Source organism: Pongo pygmaeus, chromosome 18, assembly GCF_028885625.2.
Source record: "Pongo pygmaeus isolate AG05252 chromosome 18, NHGRI_mPonPyg2-v2.0_pri, whole genome shotgun sequence".
Lineage (NCBI taxonomy): Eukaryota > Metazoa > Chordata > Mammalia > Primates > Hominidae > Pongo > Pongo pygmaeus.
In genome coordinates this window covers 31,972,787-31,995,830 of record NC_072391.2, presented here as the reverse complement: position 1 = coordinate 31,995,830, position 23,044 = coordinate 31,972,787, and the positions used below count along the sequence as shown (strand labels likewise).

Below are 23,044 nucleotides of genomic sequence, written 5' to 3'. Positions count from 1 at the left end.
GTCCCAGGAGTGAGCTGGAAATCAAGCTGGAAAATCCGATAAGCTTATTCTCAGCTTAATCCAGTCCGTTGCAAACAATGCATTTGAGGGGGCTAGAGCAGCTGCAGGGAGGCCAGGAGGAGCTGTTGAAGAGAACTTGAGCATGGGTCATGGCCATGGGGTTTGGAGAGAAGTGATACAGTGTCTTCAGAGCTTCAGAAGGCAGAAGGAGTCCGATGGCTCAAGGCAGTTGGAAGAGTTGGGTGTGACTGAGGGGGTGGGGAAATGGGGCATGCATGGCAAGCGAGGACTCTTATGCATCACCTCCCAGTCCCTTGTCCATCTGGCTACACTTCCTCTTTGTCTGGCCAGCCTAGGACCAAGCTGGGATCATTTCCCCAGGATGCCCCACACCAGCGGCAAATGTGCCCATCATAGCAGTTTGTTTAATGAAAATGATATGCTGTTGTGAGTACGTGATGTGGCAGCAATGCTGGCTACTGCATGAGACGGGAGCTAGCAGGGAGCACCTTCATCCAGGGTGTGTGGGTCCCCTTACCTCAGTTAATGCTCGTGGGGGTGGGCGTTAGCCTCTCCACTTACCGAAGAGGAGACTGAGGCTTTATGAAGTTAAGAGAGCTGCTTAGGGTCACTCATCAATAAAGTGGTGGAGGCCAGGCATGGTGGCTCACACCTGTAATCCCAGCACTTTGGGAGGCTGAGGCAGGAGGATCACTTGAGCCCAGGAGTTCAAGACCAGCCTGGGCAACGTAGTGAGACTCCATTTCTATTTTTAAAAAATTATCCAGCTGTGGTGGTGCACACCTGTAGTCCCAGCTACGCCTGGGCAGTTGAGGCTGCAGTGAGCTGTGACTGCGCCACTGCACTCCAGCCTGGGTGACAGAGGCCCTGTCTCAAACAAAAAAGTAAATAAAAAAATATATGAAGTGGTGGAGCAGTTTGAATTGTGTCATTCACTCATTCAATATTTAACTGAGCATCTACTATGTGCCAGGCACTATTCTAGACAACGAACATACAACGAGTAAACAGATAAAAATCTCTGTCCTCAGGGAGTCTGTATATTGGGGTTGGGGTGGGGGCGGGGAAGAATAGACAATGAAAAAATACTTAAGGAAAATATGTAGACACCAATTGTCAACTCCCCCCATGGCCACCAGAGGGCACTGCAACCACGCGGCCCTCCGTTCTTCTCTAATTCCAGCTTCCTTTCCGGATTCCGAAGACAATTGCCAAGAAGGCTATGAATACGCAGCATAGCATCTGCTCAAGAATGAACGCGAGGAGGCATTGGCAGCAGTTTTTTCTCCACCCACTTTTCCAGCCTCATCCCCTCATCAGACCCCCATCCAACTGCCCAGGGTACCCCAGTGACTTTTCAAAGCCCCGTGTACTCCAGATTCACCAGCGACTCACATTCACTCCCAGCCACCCATCCCCTCCCAAATACTGTCTGGGTTACCCACCAACCCCATCCATCCGCTCAGCTGATGCCTGTCCTCCTCCTCACCCACCCACCCGTGCTCCTCGCCCCTTCCACCTGCTGTCCTGCCCACTTGAAACTGGCCAAATTGTCCCATAGATTTTTTTTTTTTTTTTTTTTTTTTTTTGATAAACACAGAAATTGACATTCCTGGTCTTAAAGCTTGAAACTTAAATTTGCCTTATCTGAGTTCCTTCCCCAGGAAACTGACCCTCAGGCCTCCCAGATAGCATCAAGGAACTGAAACTCCTTTTCTTTACCCCCCTGTAATTCTTGTTTTCCCGCCCGCAGCTACATTTGCTCCCCACTGTATAAACCCCCAATTGGAGTTTGTTGGAGAGATGGATTTGAGACTTATCTCCTGTCTCCTTGGCTGATGTCACCTGAATAAAGCCTTCTTTCCTGGCGATACTCATTGTCCCAGGATGCCAGATCAGCTTTCTGTGCAGTAAGCAATGGGACCTAGACTGAACCCCTGGCATTTCGGTAATACACCCATCCATCCTGTCCACCCCCACCCATCCTGTCCACCCCCACCCATCCTGTCCACCCCCTTGTGCTTCCATCCACCCATCCCTCTTCCCACCCCTCCGCCCACCCACCATCTGATGCTACAGAAGCCCAGAACTGGGGCACTCAATCTAGAGGTCAAAGATGGCAAGAGGTCAAACCAGATTGACAGTGAGTCACCTCAGCGGATATGAGTTTTAGTGTGCTGAGGCCGTGAAAGGTAAATGCATTTAAAAACAGCAAGACCAGGCACGGTGGCTCATGCCTGTAATCCCAGCACTTTGGGAGGCTGAGGCAGGTGGATCACCTGAGGTCAGGAGTTCAAAGCTAGCCTGACCAACATGGAGAAATCCTGTCTCTACTAAAAATACAAACTTAGCTGGGCGTGGTGGCATGTGCCTGTAGTACCAGCTACTGCTACTTGGGAGGCTGAGGCAGGAGAATCGCTTGAACCGGGGAGGCGGAGGTTTCAGTGAGCCGAGATCACACCACTGCACTCCAGCCCTGGCAACAAGATAGAAACTCTGTCTCACAAAGACAAAAACAAAAAAACCACAAAAATTAGCCAGGCGTAGTGGCGGGTGCCTGTAACCCAGCTACTCAGGAGGCTGAGGCACAAGAATCACTTGAACCTCAAAGGCGGAGGTTGCAGTGAGCCGAGATCATGCCACTGCACTCCAGCCTGGGCGACAGAGTGAGGCTCTGTCCCAAAAAAAACCCAGAGCAAACAAACAAAAAACACAACAGCGAGACATTCTTAGCAAACCAACTATCTGCAAACAATTCAACGTCGGATCTTTAAAAAAATCCCGCTGTGGCATTATGCTGCGGACACATACATTAATTTATGGCTAGCCCTTCAAGACAACCAGGTGGGTAAAATTATATAAATGTTCACCGCCTCTATACTTTGTTCCAATGACTTCCTGAGTAATTGATTGTTTTGCCAATTACTCAGCAACATTTAAGACCTGCTTCCAGAGGCCCTAAGTAGCTCAGCATTCTAAGACCGAAGTACTGAAGAAAATCTGCCTGTGTGGCTGTGAATAACATCTCCATCCATCACTGTACACATCAGATTTAGGCCAGATAACGCAGGCTTTATTTATTTCAGGTATGCCTTGTGCTTCAGATCATGGGACTCTAGTATAGCACCCCCAGAAAATTATCAAGGGCAAAAAAATCATAATACATACCTCTAGTTCAGTGGGTCCTTGGATAACCTCTTTCCTCTCTCCTAGTTCTTCAGCTAAAAGATTCAGGAGCCTTAGCAACAAGAAGGAGCTACCCACAAGTTGCATTATTCTAGATATTCGGACGCTTTTTTTTTTTTAAGCGGGGGTCTTGCTATGTTGCACAGGCTGGTCCTGAACTCCTGTCCTTAAGTGATCCTCTTGCCTCGGCCTTCCAAGTAACTGGGATAACAGTGGTGAGGCACCGTGCCAGAGTTTTGGATGCTTTTTTTTTTTTGAGACAGAGTCTCTCTTGTCGCCCTGGCTGGAGTGCAATGGTGTGATCTTGGCTTACTGCAGCCTCTGCCTCCCAGGTTCAAACAATTCTTCTCCCTTGGCCTCCCAAGTAGCTGGGATTACAGGTGCGTGCCACTACACTCGGCTAATTTTTGTATTTCTAGTAGAGATGGGGTTTCACCATGTTGGCCAGGCTGGTCTCGTACTCCCGATCTCAGGTGATCCGCCCACCACAGCCTCCCAAAGTACTGGGGTTACAAGCATGAGCCACCACGCCTGACCGGATACTTTTTAACCAAAGGAAAAAGCAAGAATCTTTATTGGAATAATATATCAATATATGCAGGTAATCAGACAATACCAGTCAGACAACACTGACTTCTTTTTTTTTTTTTTTTGAGAAAGGAAGGAAGGCAGAAAGGAAGGAAGGAGGGAAGGAGGGAAGGCCTGAGGTGGTGGCTCATACTTAAAATCCCAGCACTTTTTGAGGCCCAGAAGGGAGATCACTTGAGGCCAGGAGTTTGAGACCAGCCTGGGCAATATAGAGAGACCCCATCTTGACAAAAAAGTTTAAAAATTAGCCAGGCATGATAATGTTCACCTGTAGTTCCAGCTGTCCAGGAGGCTGAGGCAGGAGAATTGTTGGAGCCCAGGAGTTTGAGGCTGCAACCAGCCGTGACTGCACTGCTGTACTCCAGCCTGGGCGACAGAGAGATACCCTGTCTCGAAAATAATAAATAAAGGCCGAGTGTGGTGGCTCACACCTGTCATCCCAGCACTTTGGAAGGCCGAGGCAGGCAGATCACCTGAAGTCAGGAGTTCAAGACCAGCCTGGCCAACATGGTGAAATCCCGTCTCTACTAAAAATACAAAAATTAGCCAGGCATGGTGGCAGGAGCCTGTAATCCCAGCTACTTGGGAGGCCAAGACAGGAGAATCGCTTGAACCTGGGAGGCGGAGGTTGCAGTGAGCCAAGATCGCGCCATTGCACTCCAGCCTGGGGAACAACAGCGAGACTTCGTCTCAAAATAATAATAAATAAATAAATAAATAAATAAATAAATAAAAATGTAAAAAGTCCCTTAACCGAGGCCAGGCACAGTGGCTCATGCTTGTAATCCCAGCACTTCGGGAAGCTGAGGAGGGTGGATCACCTGAGGTCAGGAGTTCAAGACCAGCCTGACCAACATGGGGAAACCCCATCTCTACTAAAAATACAAAATTAGCTGGGTGTGGTGGCGCATGCCTGTAATCCCAGCTACTCAGGAGGCTGAGAGAGGAGAATCATTTGAACCTGAGAGGCGGAGGTTGCAGTGAGCCAAGATCACACCATTGCACTCCAGCCTGGGCAACAAGAGCAAAACTTCATCCCAAAAAAGCCCCTTAACTATAATCTCACTAAGAAACGAAAAATATTTAATTTTTATTTTTTTGCATGATCTGCTTAGTTTTCTTAATAAGCTGTGAACCAGAAGGGGAATTTGCTGCGGTTTGGCAGCCTTTTAGGTGGAGGATTATAGTGAATACATTTTTAGATTATTGATATAGTAACTTCCCCAATGGATGTAAGATTTTGAGGACTAAACCAAGTCCTGCACTTTCCATTCCAACCTAATTAATTCCAGTGAATGAAACATTCATTGGGGAAAACACAGAAGATGCAGAAGAGTTGCTTATATGACCTAAGTCAACAATTCAGTGACCCTCTGCGTATAATAATCAAAATAGGGTCAGGCGCAGTGGCTCACGCCTGTAATCCCAGCACTTTGGGAGGCCGAGGAGGGCAGATCACCTGAGGTCAGGAGTTTGAGACCAACCTGGTGAACATGGTGAAACCCCGTTTCTACTAAAAATACAAAAAATTAGCTAGGCGTTGTGGCGCATACCTGTAATCCCAGCTACTCGAGAGGCTGAGGCAGGAGAATCGCTTGAACCCAGGAGGTGGAGGTTGCAGTGAGGCAAGATCGCACCATTGCACTCCAGCTTGGGCACCAAGAGTGAAACTCTGTCTCAAAAAAAAAAATAAATAAAAATAAAAATAGAACAATAAAGTCCATTCATAAATTTTCTAGCATAGTTAACTTATCCACCTCCTTTTGCTTTTTCATTTGTTAATTAATTTAGTTATCAGAGTACAAAATGAAAAAGTAAAAAATATCCATTCACTCTCATTCCCATGAGGTAACCACGTTTAAGGAGCTCTGTGTTTTTAGTTCTCCTGGCATCTACACTTGAGTGGAAAAGATGATCATTTGTGGTTTTAAGCGCTATTGACTCCCTGATGTGAAGAACAAAGAATGTATCTCACTCATTCTTTTTTCTTCTTTATTTTTTTGTGCTGTTTTTATTGGTAGTCTTCCTACTAGTTATCACTATAACTTTAAATGATATATTTAATCTCCTGTTCTTGAAGCATTGTTTTTATTTTTATTTTTTACTTGTATTTATTTATTTATTTATTTATTTATTTATTTATTGAGACAGAGTCTCACTGTGTCAGCCAGGCTGGAGGGCAGAGGTGTGATCTTGGCTCACTGCAACCTCCGCCTCCTGGGTTCAAGCAGTTCTCCCCCTTCAGCCTTCCGAGTAGCTGGGATTACAGACACCCGCCACCATGCCCTGCTAATTTTTGTATTTTTAGTAGAAGTGGGGTTTCATCATGTTGGCCAGGCTAGTCTCAAACTCGTGATCTCAAATGATCCACCCACCTTGGCCTTCCAAAGTGCTGGGACTGGTCGGGGATGGTGGCTCATGCCTGTAATCCCAGCACTTTGGGAGGCTGAGGTGGGTGGGAATCACAAGGTCAGGAGATCCAGACCATCCTGGCTAACACGGTGAAACCCCTCCTCTACTAAAAATACAAAAAATTAGCCAGGCGTGGTGGCGCATGCCTGTAATCCCAGGTACTTGGGAGGCTGATGCAGGAGAATCGCTTGAACCCAGAAGGCGGAGGTTGCAGTGAGCTGAGATAGTGCCACTGCACTCCAGCCTGGGTGACAGAGCGAGACTCCATCTCAAAAAAAAAAAAAAAAGGCAAAAAACTCCACAAAGTGCTGGGATTACAGGCGTGAGCCACTGCGCCTGGCCTGAAGCATTGTTTTTAAGATTCAGATATAATTTACATCGCATATACTTCACTGCTTTAAAGAGTTCAGGCTGGGCATAGTGTTGACACTTGTAATCCCAGCCCTTTGAGAGGCTGAGGTGGGGGGATCACTCAAGGCCAGGAATGTTTGAGACCAGCCTGGGCAACATAGTGAGACTCGCTCTCTACCAAAAAATTTAAAAATGAGCTGGGCAAGATGGCACACACCTGTGGTTCTAGCTACTTGGGACACTGAGGTAAGAGGATTGCTTGAGGCCAGAAGCTCGAGGCTGCAGTGAGCTGTGATTGCACCACTGCACTCCAACCTGGGAAACAGAGTAAGACCTCTTCTTTTTTTTTTTTAGATGGAGTCTCTGTCGCCCAGGCTGGAGTGCAATGGCGCAGTCTAGGCTCACTGCAACCTCAGCCTCCCAGGTTCAAGTGATTCTCCTGCCTCAGCCTCCTGAGTAGCTGGGACTATAGGCGCCCACCACCACGCCCAGCTAATTTTTTGTATTTTCAGTAGAGACGGGGTTTCACCATATTGGCCATGCTAGTCTCGAACTACTGACCTCATGATCTGCCTGCCTCAGCCTCAGGCGTGAGCCACCACTCCCGGCCAAAACCACTTCTTAAAAAAAAAAAAAAAAAAAAAAGAGCATCCTTTTTTTTTTTTTTTTTTTTTTGAGGCAGAGTCTCGCTCTCTTGCCCAGGCTGGAGTGCAGTGGCGCAATTTTGGCTCACCGCAAGCTCTGCCTCCCGGGTTCACGCCATTCTCCTGCCTCCATCTCCCGAGTAGCTGGGACTACAGGCACCTGCCACCACGCCTGGCTAATTTTTTTTTGTATTTTTAGTAGAGATGGGGTTTCACCGTGTTAGCCAGGATGGTGTTGATCTCCTGACCTCGTGATCCGCACGCCTCGGCTTCCCAAAGTGCTGGAATTACAGGCGTAAGCCACCGCGCCCGGCCAAAAGAACATCTTAATAATCCCAGAAAGGTTGGGCGCAGTGGCTCACACCTGTAATCCCAGCACTTTGGGAGGTCGAGGCAGGTGGACCACGAGGTCAGGTGTTCGAGACTAGACTGACCAACACGGTGAAACCCCATCTCTACTGAAAACACAAAAATTAGCCAGGCATGCTGGTGCATGCCTGTAATTCCAGCTACTCGGGAGGCTGAGGCAGGAGAATTGCTTGAACCTGGGGGGCGGAGGTCACAGTGAGCTGAGATTGTGCCATTGCACTCCAGCCGGGGTGACAGAGTGAGACTCTGTCTCAAAATAAATAAATAAATAAAATAACCCCAGAAAGAAACTCCCTTCTTGTGACATCACGTACATCTCCCTCCTCTCAGTCAATGGCAACCATTATTCTACTTTCTGTCTTGATGGATTTTATCTACATAGAATTGAGGGAAGAGAGACCTTGTCATATTGTTTTATATTGTTTTATACTCAGTACCTGTTTTAAGAAAAAACAACAAGAAAGTAAAACCAAAGACAGGCAGCACGGCGCCAGGCCCAAAACAAGGGCTGGGCCTGCCTGGCCTAAACCCAGTAGTTAAAAATCAACTCATAACTTAGAAACCGATATTATTCATAGATTGCAGACACTGTATAGAAGAACACTGTGAAACTCCCTGCCCTGTTCTGTTTCTCTCTGACCACCGGTGCATGCAGCCCCTGCCACGTACCACCTGCTTGCTCAAATCAATCACAACCCTTTCATGTGAAATCTTTAGTGTTGTGAACCCTTAAAAGGGACAGAAATTGTGCATTCTGGGAGCTTGGATTTTAAGGCAGTAGCTTGCCGATGCTCCCAGCTGAATAAAGCCCTCCTTCTACAACTCGGTGTCTGAGAGGTTTTGTTTGCGGCTCGTCTTGCTACATTTCTTGGTTCCCTGACCGGGAAATGAGGTAACTGACAGACGGCCAGGGCAGCCCCTTAGGTGGCTTAGGCCTGCCCTGTGGAGCGTCGCTGCGGGGGACTCCGGCCAGCCTGAGTGACGCGATCCAAAGAGTGCTCCCAGGTAGGAAATTGCCCCGGTGGAACGCCTTGCCAGAGCAGCATGTAGCAGGCCCCCGCAGGGGATTAACACAGTGGCTGAACACCAGGAAGGAACTGGCACTTGGAGTCGGGACATCTGAAACTTGGTAAGACTAGTCTTTGGAACTTGCCCCACTCCATCTGAGTGGAAGCGTGGCCTGACCACCCATGGCGTGCCTGCATTGGCACTTTTGTTCTGGTTTTGACTTGACTTAGATTGCGTGACACTTTGGTTTTGGTTTTGACCTGGCTTGGATTTCTGGATACTCTGATTTTGGTTTTGATTTTGGTTTGGTGTAAACTGCAAAAGTGTGTGTGTGCCCTTTTTACTTGTTTTTTGTTTTGTGGTGTGCGTGTGGTGTGAGCGTGGTGTTTTGTCTCGAAGAAGCATGGGTCAGGCACAAATAAGCCCACCCCACTAGGAACTATGTGAAAAAAAAATTTCAAGAAAGAATTTAAGGGAGATTACGGTGTTACTGCGACACCAGGAAAACTTAGAACTTTGTGTGAATAGACTGGCCAGCATTAGAGGTGGGTTGGCCATCAGAAGGAAGCCTGGACAGGTCCCTTGTTTCAAAGGTATGATACAAGGTAACCTGTAAGCCAAGGCACCCAGACCAGTTTCCGTACATAGACAGTTACAGCTGGTTTTAGACCCCCCTTCCCCCTCAACAGTAGTTAAGAGAACAGCAGCATAAGCAGCTGGCAGAGGCAAGGAAAGACCAGCAGAGAGAAAAAGAGGCCACCTATACCAATTCTAAGTTAATTTAGACTAAACAAGGTCTTATTAATAGCAAAGGATAACTGAAATCCAAACTTACAAGGTTTTCAACAAAAGTGAAGTTTGCTGAAAGTTAACAGTGTAACATGTATTATGATAACTTCTAATCTTGTGGCCTTAGACAGTCTAGTCCAAAGACATAAAGAAAGTTCGCTTTAAAAAAAAGGAAAAAAAAAGGGGGGGAGGCAGAATTTATGTAAAAAGAGTGTTATATAATAAATTCTTGTCCTGAAATAAATTAACGGTTGTTTAAAGAAAAAAAGTTTGTAATAAGTCAAAAAGTTAAGACATGTTAAAAAATTGTCTGCAAAAGTCGTAAAAGAAAAAATGTTATAAAACAATTTTATGCCAAAATTGTTGTATAATTTAAAAGTAATAAGGCCTCCTGAGTACTACTAAAAAAACAGTCTCCCAACACTAAGTTCACTTCGTGTTCTCTCACAGCAGCGAGGAGACTTAGCATTCCTTGGAGACCTGAAAGGATGCAGTGAGCTTAAGAATTTTCAAGAGCTTATCAGTCAGTCAGCCCTTGTTCATCACTGAGCCGATGTGTGGTGGTATTGTGGTGGACCTTTACTGGGCACTCTGCCGAATAACTGGAGTGGCACTTGTACTTTAGTCCATTTGGCTATGTCTTTCACCCTGGCATTTCATCAACCAGAAAAAAAAAGAAAAAGAAAAACTCATGTCAGCCCCAGCGCTGAGGCTATCTGACCTGACAAAACTCTTTACACAATATGTGTCAGAAAGAGAAAAAATGGCAGTTAGAATTTTAACCCAGATTGTAAGTCCCTGACCAAGGCCAGTGGCCTATCTCTCAAAACAACTAGACGGGGTTTCCAAAGGCTGGCCCCCATGTCCAAGGGCCCTGGCAGCAATGGCCCTGTTAGCACAAGAAGCAAATAAGCTAACTCTTAGGCAAAACCTAAAGTTCCCCCATGCTGTAGTGATTTTAATAAATACCAAAGGACGGCCGGGCGCCGTGGCTCACGCCTGTAATCTCAGCACTTTGGGAGGCCGAGACAGATGGATCACGAGGTCAGGAGACTGAGACCATCCTGGCTAACACAGTGAAACCCCGTCTCTACTAAAAATACAAAAAAATTAGCTGGGTATGGTGGTGGGTGCCTATAGTCCCAGCTACTTGGGAGGCTGAGGCAAGAGAATGGTGTGTGAACCTGGGAGGTGGAGCTTGCAGTGAGCCAAGATCACGCCACAGCGCTCCAGCTTGGGTGACAAAGTGAGACCCCGTCTCAAAAATAAAATAAAATAAAATAAAATAATAAATACCACAGGACACCATTAGCTAATGAATGCTAGACTAACTAGATAACAAAGCTTGCTCTGTGAAAATCCCTGCAAAACCATTAAAGTTTGCAACACCCTAACCCCATCACCTTTCTCCTGGTATCAGAGAGCCCAGTTAAACATAAACTGTGTAGAGGTATTGGACTCAGTTTATTCTAGTAGGCCCAACCTCCGAGACCACCCTTAAACATCAGTAGACTGGGAGCTGTACGTGGATGGAAGCAGCTTCACCAACCTCTGCAAAGTGACTCTGAAGAAGACGACAAGCCCTGTTCCAGTCACACCCGGAAGCTGATTGGTCCACGCACGGCTGAAGCATGAGGAAACTCATCGCGAGACTCATTTTCCTTAAAATTTGGACTTGTACAGTAAAGACTTCAGCTGACCTTCCTCAGACTGAGAACTGTTTCCAGTATATACATCAAGTCACTGAGGCAGGACAAAAGATTGCTACAGTCCTATTATTTTATGATTATTATAAGTGTACCAGGACTCTAAAAGAAACTTGTTTGTATAATGCTATTCTATCCAAGGTAAGTAGCCCAGGAAATAACCAACCTGATGTGTGTTATGACCATTTTTAAGCCTCCCATGATCACAGTTTTTAAAATGAAATTAAGGACTGGTCCTTTTCTAGGTGACACAAGTAAGGTAATAGCTAGAACAGAAGAAAGAGGGGTCCCCAAAAATGTAACCTTAAAATTTGATGCTTGTGCTGCTATTGGTAGTAAGCAGCGTAGAATAGGATGCGGTTCTCTAAATTGAAAAAAAAATTGCACAGCAGAAAATAAGAAAATCATATTTATGTGAGATGTGTCAATACTGGTTGTGTGTCATTTAGGCTACTTAGAAAAAAAAGATAAAAAAGATCCTGTTTGGCTCCAAAAAGGAAAAGTCAGCCCCTCCCTCCTGCACGAGAAGGTGCTGCAACCTTTTAGAATTGTTAATAATAAACTCCTCAGACCCAAAGTGAAATACAGAAAAATATGTAACATTAGGCATTGATAAAAAAGGACTAGATCCTAGTGTAAGCATCCTAATAAAAGGAGAGGTTCAAGAATGCTCTCCAGAACCATATTTCAGACTTTATATGATGAACTAAATGTGCCAGTACCTGAGATTCCAGGAAAAACTAAAAATTTGTTTTTGCAATTAGCCAAACATGTAGCACAGTCTCTGCAAGTCACCTCGTGTTATGTTTGTGGAGGAACTGTAACAGGAGATCAATGGCCATGGGAAGCCCGAGAATTAGTTCCTACAGACCAAGTTCCTGATGAATTCCCAGCCCAAAAGAACCACCCTGACAATCTTTAAGTTCTAAAAGTCTCAATTATTAGACAATATTGCATAGCTAGAAAAAGGAAAGGATTCACTCATCCTGTAGAGTGGCTTAGTTGTCTTAGGCAAAAGCTGTATAATGGTACCACAAAAACAGTTACATGGTAGAGTTCCAGTTACACAGAAAGAAATCCATTCAGTAAATTTCCAAAGTTGCAGACTGTTTAGGCCCACCCAGAATTCCACTGGGACTGGACGGCCCCCACTGGGTTATATTGGATATGTGGACACAGAGCTTATGCTAAGCTGCCTGATCAGTAGACAGGTAGCTGTGTAATTGGCACCATTAAGCCATCTTTCTTCTTACTGCCCATAAAAACAGGTGAACTTCTAGGCTTCCCTGTCTGTGCTTCCCGCGAAAAATGAAGCATAGCCATAGGTGATTAGAAAAATAATAAATGGCCTCCTAAACGAATCAGACAATACTATAGACCTGCCACTTAGGCATAAGATGGCTCATGAGGATATTGAACCTCCATCTACATGCTCAACTGAATCATATGGTTGCAAGCCGTTTTAGAAATTATTACTAATCAAACCGGTCAAGCCTGGACTGTTCTTGCCCGGCAAGAGACTCTGATGAGAAATGTTGTCTATCAAAATACACTAGCTCTTGACTACTTGCTAGCAGCTGAAGGAGGAGTTTGTGAAAAATTTAACCTTACTAATTACTGCCTACACATAGATGATCAGGGGCAAGTAGTTGAGGATATAGTTAAAAATATAACAAAACTGGCACATGTACCCATGCAAGTGTGGCACGGACTCAATCCAGGAGCCATGTTTGGAAATTGGTTCCCAGCAATAGGAAGATTTAAAACTCTTATAATAAGAGTAATAATAGTAATAAGAACCTGCTTACTACTCCCTTGTGTGACACCTGTATTTCTCCAAATGATAAAAAACTTTGTCGCTTCCTTAGTTCACCAAAATGCTTCAGCACAGGCATACTATATAAATCACTATCAATCTATTGCACAAAAAGACATAAGTAGCAAAAATAAGAGTGAGAACTCCCACTAATAAAAAGTGAGAGTCTCAAAGGGCGGAAATGAGGGAAGAGAGAGACCTTCTCATATTGTTTTATATTGTTTTGTACTCAGTACCTATTTTAAGAAAAAACAACAAGAAAGTAAAACCAAAGACAGGCAGCCCGGCGCCAGGCCCGAAACAAGGCCTGGGCCTGCCTGGCCTAAACCCAGTAGTTAAAAATCAACTCATAACTTAGAAACCAATGTTATTCATAGATTGCAGACACTGTATAGAAGAACACTGTGAAACTCCCTGCCCTGTTCTGTTTCTCTCTGACCACCGGTGCATGCAGCCCCTGCCATGTACCGCCTGCTTGCTCAAATCAATCATGACCCTTTAATGTGAAATCTTTAGTGTTGTGAGCCCTTAAAAGGGACAGAAATTGTACACTCAGGGAGCTCAGATTTTAAGGCAGTAGCTTGCTGATGCTCCCAGCTGAATAAAGACTTTCCTTCTACCACTTGGTGTCTGAGAGGTTTTGTCTGCAGCTCGTCCTGCTACAGAATCATATAACACATGACCTTTCATGCCTGGCTTCTTCCATTCAGCGTGTTTCTGAGGGTCATCCATGTTGTCTGTACTTCATTCCTTTTAATGGTTTCCATTGCATGGATATACTACATTTTCTTTACCCATGCTTCAGTTGATGGACATGTGGGTTGTTTCTACGTTTTGGCTATTAAGAATTATGCTGCTACGAAAAGTCATGTACTGGTTTGGTGTGGGAACACTTTTTCAATTTCTCTTGGGTGTATACCTAGGAATAGAATTAGAAAATCATGTTGGCTGGGTGCGATGGCTCACGCCTGTAATCCCAGCACTTTGGGAGGCCGAGGCGGGCGGATCACGAGGTCAGGAGGTCCAGACCATCCTGGCTAACATGGTGAAACCCCGTCTCTACTAAAAATACAAAAAATTAGCCAGGCGTGGTGGTGGGCGCCTGTAGCCCCAGCTACTTGGGAGACTGAGGCAGGAGAATGGAGTGAACCCAGGAGGTGGAGCTTGCAGTGAGCAGAGATTGCACCACTGCACTCCAGCCTGGGCAACAGAGTGAGACTCCATCTCAAAACAAAGAAAAAAAAAAAGTCATGTTTTACTTTTTGTGGAACTGCCACACTGGTTTTCAATGCACAAGGGTTCCTATGTCTCCACATCCTTGTCAACACTTGTTATTGTCCGTCTTTTAATTATAGCCATCCTAGTGAGTGTGATGCATTATCTAATTGTGGTTTTGATCTGTGTTTTCCTAATGATTGATGATGTTGAACATCTTTTCATGTACTTATAGAAGTTATTAAAAAATTACTTTAGGCAGACGGAGAGGAAAAGAGGTCCTTGGAAAGTTGTTTCTTTTAAAGCAACTCCAGAAACATTTCTGGTTTACCAGGAAAGCCCTGGCTCTTAGAGCCCAGCCAGCAGCATTTGATATGCAAATGCAGACCATTAGAAACTGGGTCCACCCAAACATGGCGATTCCCATCGTTGTCCTCTTGCCCTTGCCCCTACATGTGCCTGGCAACATGGCTACCCCTACATATCCCCACCTGTGTAAAACATCATGGTGCCCTGCATTTGCATCTTAAAAGGCTAGGGTGAGAGGGCCAGTTTTTTTGTGGGCTATATGAATGACATGCCTGGTTAAACCAATCCCCTAAGCCCTATGCAAATTAGACACCACCTTCTTCAGCCTCCTCATATACCTGGTTGGTATGCCCCGCATTTGTGGTCTCCTCTCTTGGCTTTGGAGCCTCGCCTCCCTCTGTCTCCGTACAGGGGTGCCTTCTTCTTTTCTTCTTCTCCCTTCTTTCTTGCCTATTAAACTCTCCACTCCTTAATACCACTCCACGTGTATCTGTGTCATTTTATCCAATTTGCATGAGACAAGAGCCCTGGTGCTCCTCCACTCATCAGAGCCGTATCATTTTGGTGCATGGGCCAGGAAAATCCAAAGTACAGCCTTCGTTGTAGTGGTGAGTATGGGAGCAATCCTAAAATCTGTTCTATCATTACGAGGCACTCTTAGCCTCTATATTAAAATAAATCAAACGGGCGTCTATCAGCCTAATACATACGTTTAGCATTGGCTGCCTTACTAAAGACTCGGATGTGAGGCTTGCTGGGAAGAACATGGAGAATCCCCCATTACCCACGTACTGGGAATGTTGGCCATGTTTGAACTAGCTTCTTTTTGTTAGGGATAACGCTCAAAATCCTAAGGAAATTGAACACTCGAACAAAGGATTCTTAGCAAAGCAATTTTACTTCTGCACAGAGGGTTGCCTCCTTGGCCAGTTGCCATTGAGAGCACACCTGAACAAAGGGACATGAGAGCCTTTATTCCCGATGCAAGTCCTGCCCCTGTACCCTTTCCCCATTGGCTGGGGTTGGGTCGTACAATCTAAACTAATCCTGGTTGGCTAAACATTTCATTTTTTAAGATACGGTGGGCACGTAAAATCAAGTGGAGAGGAAGGGGAAGGGGTGTCCGTAATGAGCTAGAAAGTTAGTCATTTTTCCAAATAAGGAAAGGAATGTGAGCTGGTACTCATAACACTTGGTACTGTGGTGTGCCTGGGCATCTAACAAAGGCAAAACAGAAAAAAGGAGAAAGAAGGAGAAAAAAAGGAGGGGGTACTATAAATTAAAGAACAAAAGATTGATGAGATTATTTGAAGAGAAACCTCATCATACTCCACATTTTCACGGGGAGACCTTGCCATCATGCGAGGCTGGGAAAAGTTCTGAGGCGACTGAGAATGTCTGGTCAGGGCACACTCTGGCATGATTCAGAGGCCTCTGGATCGGACGCAGCCTCCGTCAGCCGGGTGTTGGCAGGGAATCCTCAACTATCCTGTGGCCAACTTTCTTTCTGTCTCTATCCATGGTCTCTTACCTTCTCTGTGTGTCTAATGTGCAGGAATCTTCACAGTTCAGGGAAACAGGTCTGTTAGAAGAGATCGTGAATCACGGCAGCCAGTAACGCAATAAACGTTTCTCTCTGGTTTGTCTGGCGAGCACGTGGTATTTCTAAGCCACCTAATGAAAATAAAAATCCTCTTCATGACACACATTGCTGGTTCTCTACGGTACATTGCAGCTTCGCAACTTTTCCATTTTGCGCTTTTCTACTGCTATTTGTGTGAACGGGAAGGCTCTGCTTTTAACCGTTAGGAGTAAAATGTCTTCTGCAGCCAGATTTTAGTCGTAATATTGTCCCATCAGTAGAAAAATGGCCATTTGCTTCCTACGTTCTTTTAAGGCACCTATTCTGTCTCCAGTTAAGATAGTACTTAATTAGTAAGGAAATTTTAAGTCTGGAAGTTAACCGGAACCATTTTCCTATGGGTAAATATTTTATCATAGGCCATAATAGCAGGATATAGAGTTCAATCTAGCATGCCCCCTCCCTTAAAGGGGTCTTGCCCAATTACATGATTTTTCTTGAAATCCATTTTTTTAGGAAGGCACAAAGGCCACACAGGTCTGGGAGGTCAAAGGGAAATAAAAGGCAGAGGACTAAGACTGCTTGGGGAAAGCATGACTAAACTAAGGCCCAAAAGTTGAGTTCCTCTGATGTCATGGCTTGGAGGGTCACGCCTGCAGTCACAGGTCATGGGCGGCACATTTAAATAGGTGCTAGGAATCCAGAAACCACGGAGAGAAGATAGTTGGGGGAACGCACCCTACTGCTTTTGTCTCCATCCTGGATCACATACCAAAAGGAAGGAGACTAAAAGAATGCTTTCATTCTTACTTCTCTTTCTAGATGGGAAATAGATCATGTATAACATGCCTGCCCTCGAGTATATTTTAAAGCACTGGTACTCCTTCATCCCTGAAACTTTGAAGAAAAAGTGGCCTATTTTCTTTTACACAAGGGCATGGCGTTTTTTGTTTTGTTTTGTTTTGTTTTGTTTTGAGATGGAGTCCCACTCTGTTGCCCAGGCTGGAGTGCAGTGGCGCGATCTCGGCTCACTGCAAGCTCCGCCTCCCGGGTTCATGCCATTCTCCTGCCTCAGTCTCCCTAGTAGCTGGGACTACAGGCACCCACCACCACGCCCGGCTAATTTTTTTTTGTATATTTAGTAGAGACGGGGTTTCGCCGTGTTAGCCAGGATGGTCTCGATCTCCTGACCTCGTGATCCGCCCATCTCGGCCTCCCAAAGTGCTGGGATTACAGGCCTGAGCCACTGCCCCCGGCTGGGCATGGCCTTTTTACTAAACTTCTGCAAGTGTTGCAATATCAGCCTAGCTTTTTTAGCAATCATATCAGGCAGGCCCAAAGAGAATGATTACTCAAAATTAGAGAAGCCAGTTCCAGGGGAACCACCTGAGGATTCCTTTATTTGGGGCCTCTTCAAGTTCCCTTCTCATTATAGGACCTTAGGCAAGTAAAGGGAGACTTTCTTTCTTTCTTTTTTTTTTTTTGAAACATGGTTTTGCTCTTGTTGCCCAGGCTAGAGTGCAATGGCGTGATCTTGGCTCACTGCAACCTCCACCTCCTGGGTTCAAGCAATTCTCCTGCCTCAGTCTCCCAAGTAGCTAGGATTCACAGGCATGCGCCACCATGCCCAGCTAATTTCGTGGGTTTTTTTTTTAGTAGAGACAGTTTCACCATGTTGGTTAGGCTGGTCTTGAACTCCTGACCTCAGATGATCCACCCGCCTCAGCCTCCCAAAGTGCTGGGATTACAGGCATGAGCCACTGCGCCCGTCCAATCTTCTAATGACCCTGATAGGTATACAGAAGGTTTCCAAAATTTAACTCAGGTATTTAACCTCTCATGGAGGAATGTTATGCTGCTCTTAAGCCAAACCCTAACTGCAGCTAAAACAGGCAGCTCTGCAAGCAGAAGAAAATTTTGGAGATAATCAATAGGTCTCCTATAGTAGGCCAAAAGGGGAAAGAAAAAATAGGGAAAGCAAAGAAATAAGGGAAACAATATTTCCAATAGGAAAAGAGGCAATACCTCTTGGCAACCCTAATTGGAACTCCTTTCTGTGGTGTTTTTCCTTCTTTCACGGTTTAAAATGGCTTCTATCTCTTTTATAATGTTCTTCCAACCTGGGAAAAGTTAATTTTCCAAACGTTAAAATGCTTGGCTTAGAGTTGAGCTAGGGGGAAGGGGACACACAAGCCTGGTATGCTGACAAAAGGGTAAACATTTCTTACCAGACGGGCTTTTGGTTTCTCCCTGTTCAAACTGGTAAAAGTGATAATAAGGATCATTGTTTATATTCTCTGTAAATTTCTAATTAATAAAAAAAGATTTGTGAGGTTGGTCTTAAGCTGTAAACAATCTGGTGTGCTTTGCATGTCTTTCCCTAAGAAAGGGTATCTTAGGTTAGGATGCAGGCCTAGGACCCCATAAGCCTGGCGTTCGAGCGAGCCCAACAAAATGGTCACTAACAAACGGCTACAGGCCTTCATCCTGTTTCATGTCCTTGGAAACATGACCCGTAACGTGGCAATACTTTGTTTGAGTCTCCACTGTTTTATAATGGTGGCTGTCTTCTGGTGCTAAGTCAGTTCCTGGGTGAGGGCCACAAAATCAGATAAGCCGGTTTGTCAATCTGGGTGGTGCCAGCTGATCCATCAAGGGCAGGGTTTACAAAATATCTTAAGCACTCATTTTAAGAGTAGTTTAGGGAGTGTCAAAATCTTGTAGCCTCCAAGTGCATAGCTCCTAAGCCATGGTTTCTATATGTAATTTTTTTTTTTTTTTTGAGACGGAGTCTTGCACTGTTGCCCAGGCTGGAGTGCAGTTGCACAATCTCAGCTTGCTGCAACCTCCGCCTCCCAGGTTCAAGTGATTCTCCTTGCCTCAGCCTCACAAGTAGCTGGGATTACAGGTGCGCACCACTACGCCTGGCTAACTTTTGTATTTTCAGTAAAGACAGGGTTTTACTATGTTGACCAGGCTGGTTTCGAACTCCTGACCTCGTGATTCGCCCGCCTCGGCCTCCCAAAGTGCTGGGATTACAGGCGTAAGCCACCGCGCCCAGCCTGGTTTTTAATCTTATGGCTAGTTTCTTGATCTGGTCCCCAGGAAAGAGGGAAGTATATCTTAAGAAAGGGCTGATATCATCTTTGTTTTAAACTATCTATAGTTTAATAACTATAAACTATCTATAGTTTAATAACTGTAAACTCACCCCTCCCAAAGTTGGTCCAGCCTACACCCAGGGATGGGCAAGGACAGCTTGGGGGCTGGAAACAAAATGGAGTTATTTGGGTTGGATCTCTTCTCTTTCACTGTCTCAGTCACAGTTTTGCAATGACAGTTTCAAAAGCTGCCTATCACTCCTTTGAAAATACCTTGTACACTTGTGGTTAAGTCATAACCTAATTAAGGCTCATTGGTTTCACCTGTGAGGTTACTTTTTGTAAAGTTCAAAAGCCAAAAATCTTAACTGCTTGGCATGGCTAAAGTCAAGTAACAAGGGATTTTGAAGGCTTTTCTTAGAGCACTCAGCTTAATTAAAAGTGGATATTCAAGTTATACGTATACTTAAAAAGCCTTTATGTTTTTCTCTTCTTGAATCTTGTTTTCTGGAAAAAGGCTCTTCTCAGTCAACTGAATTATTTTTCTTCATTTTTGTCTTAACCACTCTTAATGCATGCATGAGAGTCCCTAAGATAACTTCTGACAGCATGGAACTCCTTAGGAAAAACAGAGGAGGTGCCACAAACCCCGTTTTGGAAAAAAACCTGTTTTCCTCATGAAACCCCCAAAATTAAAAGCAGATAGTTCCCTCTCAAAACCAAAGGCTCTGTTCTGTTATGTATTGTGTTATCTACCGTTTTGAGTTTTGGGGGCATCAAATTACTTCACATTATAAAAGAGCTTTGATGTGTAATAACTAGGTAGAAAATACACTGTAAAGGATGCATAATAGTAGTTATAAATAAAAAAAAGCATGCTCTTGGGCACCTAAAAAACATCCCCACCCCCGACAAAGAGATGAGACTACCATGCGGAATGGGCTAATTACCAAAATAAGCCAATTGGCTTTGGGTTGCCTTGCAATGAAATGCATGGTAGAAACACTACACTGTCTTCTCTCGTAGTATCTATATGGTCTTTTCATAAATTGAGCATTGAAATAAAAGCATAGCAAGGAGGTCTTAAAACACTAATCTGTCTTTTGGTAAAAAGGTTATAAAAGATTTGTAAAGATTTAACTGTAACTATCCTGGAAATTTTGTCATTCGCAAACAATTGTTGTCTTGCTTTGTTCCTTCTCAAAAAATGGTTTATAATCAAGCTATATTAAGGACTTTAACAGGTGTTCTCAAACGCAGGTTTTTAATAGCTTTGAAGATTGTAACATTGGAATAAAAAATACAGGACTCATAAAGAATGGACATATTCACAAATATCAAGCAAAACAAAAGTTAACTAAATGGACTGCACTCAAAAAGTTAAAGCAGCTTTTTTTGTGTGTGTGTGTGTGTGATAGAGTCTCGCTCTGTCACCCAGGCTGGAGTGCAATGGTGCAATCTTGGCTCACTGCAACCTCCACCTCCTGTGTTCAAGTGATTCTCCTGCCTCAGCCTGGGATTACAGGCTCCCACCGCCGCGCTCAACAAATTTTTGTATTTTTAGTAGAGACAGGGTTTCACCATGTTGGCCAGGCTGGTCTCAAACTCCTGACCTCATGATCCACCCGCCTCAGCCTCCCAAAGTGCTGGGATTACAGGTGTGAGCTGCCGCACCTGGCCAAAGCAACCTTTTTAACTTTTGCTTGGAATATTGCAAATATGCATGAGAGTCCCTAAGATAACTTAGGGATTCTTGTTTTGTTTTTCAGAGTCAAAAAAACTTATTTTGAACTATTTACGGCCTTTAATAATTAAGTAAGGTGCCGGGCGCCATGGCTCATGCCTGCAAACCCAGCACTTTGGGAGGCCAAGGAGGGTGGATCACCTGAGTTTGGGAGTTTAAGACCAGCCTGACCAACTTGGAGAAACCCCATCTCTACTAAAAATACAAAATTAGCTGGGTGTAGTGGTGCATGCCTGTAATCCCAGATACTCGGGAAGCTAAGGCAGGAGAATTGCTTGAACCCAGGAGGTGGAGGTTGCAGAGCCAAGATCACGCCATTGCACTCCAGCCTGGCAACAAGAGCGAAACTCCATCTCAAAATAAAATAAAATAAAATAAATAATTGAGTAAGATATATGCCTGTGAACAAAATTTGGAGCATGTTTATTTTTCTCTGCCTAGTTCCTCTAGAACGTGGAGACTATCTGTGAGTACTCTTACCTTATGGCAATAAGGTTGTTTGCATCAGTGCAATAAGAGTCAATTTTCTTTGTCAACAGGACACAATTGGAAAAACTGGTTATTTTACCAAGGCTTTCACTGAAAGGGTGTGTTTCCCTTTAAGGAATCAAGCTTGACATGCAGACCCAATAAAAGCCCCTTGGAGAGAACTGGCCTCATAGCTAGACTACACAGTCCCCACACAGGGTTCCTAACCTATGGTCAGTAAAGAGTGTCACTTTCTAACAGGCCTGGGAGCTCCAAGTTCATCTTGGAATCTCAAGGGGAGAGGATCACCCAACCCACAGGTATTTGAGGATACAAACCCATAGTTGGGCTCGGCTTTAAAGGTCTTATCTGAAATTCCTTGTGGAACAAAGTTTCATCAAAGCCAATCCAAAAGGCCTATGTAGAAATAATATAAATAACCATTCCTGGCTGGGCACGGTGGCTCATGCCTGTAATTGCAGCACTTTGGGAAGCCAAGCTGGGCGGGTGGATCACCTGAGGTTGAGAGTTCGAGACCAGCCTGACCAACATGGAGAAATCCTGGTCTCTACTAAAAATATAAAATTAGCTGAGTGTGGCAGTGCACGTCTGTGACCCCAGCTACTCGGGAGGCTGAGGCAAGAGAACAGCTTGAACCTGGGAGGCAGAGGTTGCGGTGAGCCAAGATTGCCCCATTGCACTCCAGCCTCGGCAACAAGAGTGAAACTCCGTCTCAAAAAAAAAAAAAAAAGAAAAAAGAAATAACCATTCTTGCTGCACTTCATGCAAATAATCAGGCCAAGTATAAAACTAAAGTTTATTCTACAAACAACACACATGGTCCTATCATAATTTGTTTTTACCAAAAATGAGACCTGGAGAAATTGTGCTCCAAAGCTTATCATACATTTGTCATTAAATCCTAGTCTCATTAATTGTTTTTAAGCTTTTTGCCTACATTTTAGACTAAACCTGTTTATTTCTGTAAATCAAGTGGTGATCTGCAGCTTGGAAGAAAAAAAAGGAATGGAGAATGTAAAAATCTGAATCAACATACTGGTTCTGGGCAATTATCCTATAAATTCTGCCAGGTAATAAAAGTGAGTAGGGGCCAGGTGCGGTGGCTCACGCCTGTAATCCCAGCATTTTGGGAGGCTGAGGCGGGTGGATGACCTGAGGTCAGGAGTTTGAGACCAGCCTGGCCAACATGGTGAAACCGCATCTCTACTAAACATACAAAAAAATTATCTGGGCATGGTGGTGTGCGCCTATAATCCCAGCTACTAGGAAGGCTGAGGCAGGAGAATAGCTTAAACCCAGGAGGTGGAGGTTGCAGTGAGCCGAGATCGCGCCATTGCACTCCAGCCTGGGTGACAAGGCGAGACTCCGTCTTTTAAAAAAAAAAAGAAAAGCAGGGCGCGGTGGCTCACGCCTGTAATCCCAGCACTTTGGGAGGCCAAGGCGGGCACATCACGAGGTCAGGAGATTGAGACCATCCTGGCTAACACAGTGAAACCCTGTCTCTACTAAAAATACCAAAAATTAGCTGGGCACAGTGGCGGGCACCTGTAGTCCCAGCTACTCGGAAGGCTGAGGCAGGAGAATGGCGTGAACCCGGGAAGCGGAGCTTGTAGTGAGCTGAGATCGCGCCACTGCACTCCAGGCTGGGCGACCGAGCAAGACTCCGTCTCAAAAAAAAAAAAAAAGTGAGTAGGGTGCCCATAGCCTGGAGATT

At 44.9% G+C, this 23,044-nt stretch overlaps 1 protein-coding gene across 3 annotated transcripts in view; it reads left to right on the top strand.

Moving 5' to 3' along the window:
• The first annotated feature begins 14,794 nt into the window (after nt 1-14,794).
• Nucleotides 14,795-23,044, top strand: part of ZG16 (zymogen granule protein 16) — a 71,980-nt gene continuing 63,730 nt past the window's right edge. For all 3 annotated transcript variants that reach the window (XR_010124285.1, XR_010124283.1, XM_063654267.1), the window contains exon 1: nt 14,795-15,022. The gene's annotated coding sequence lies outside the window, so the exon portion shown is untranslated. The remainder of the gene's footprint in view (nt 15,023-23,044) is intronic.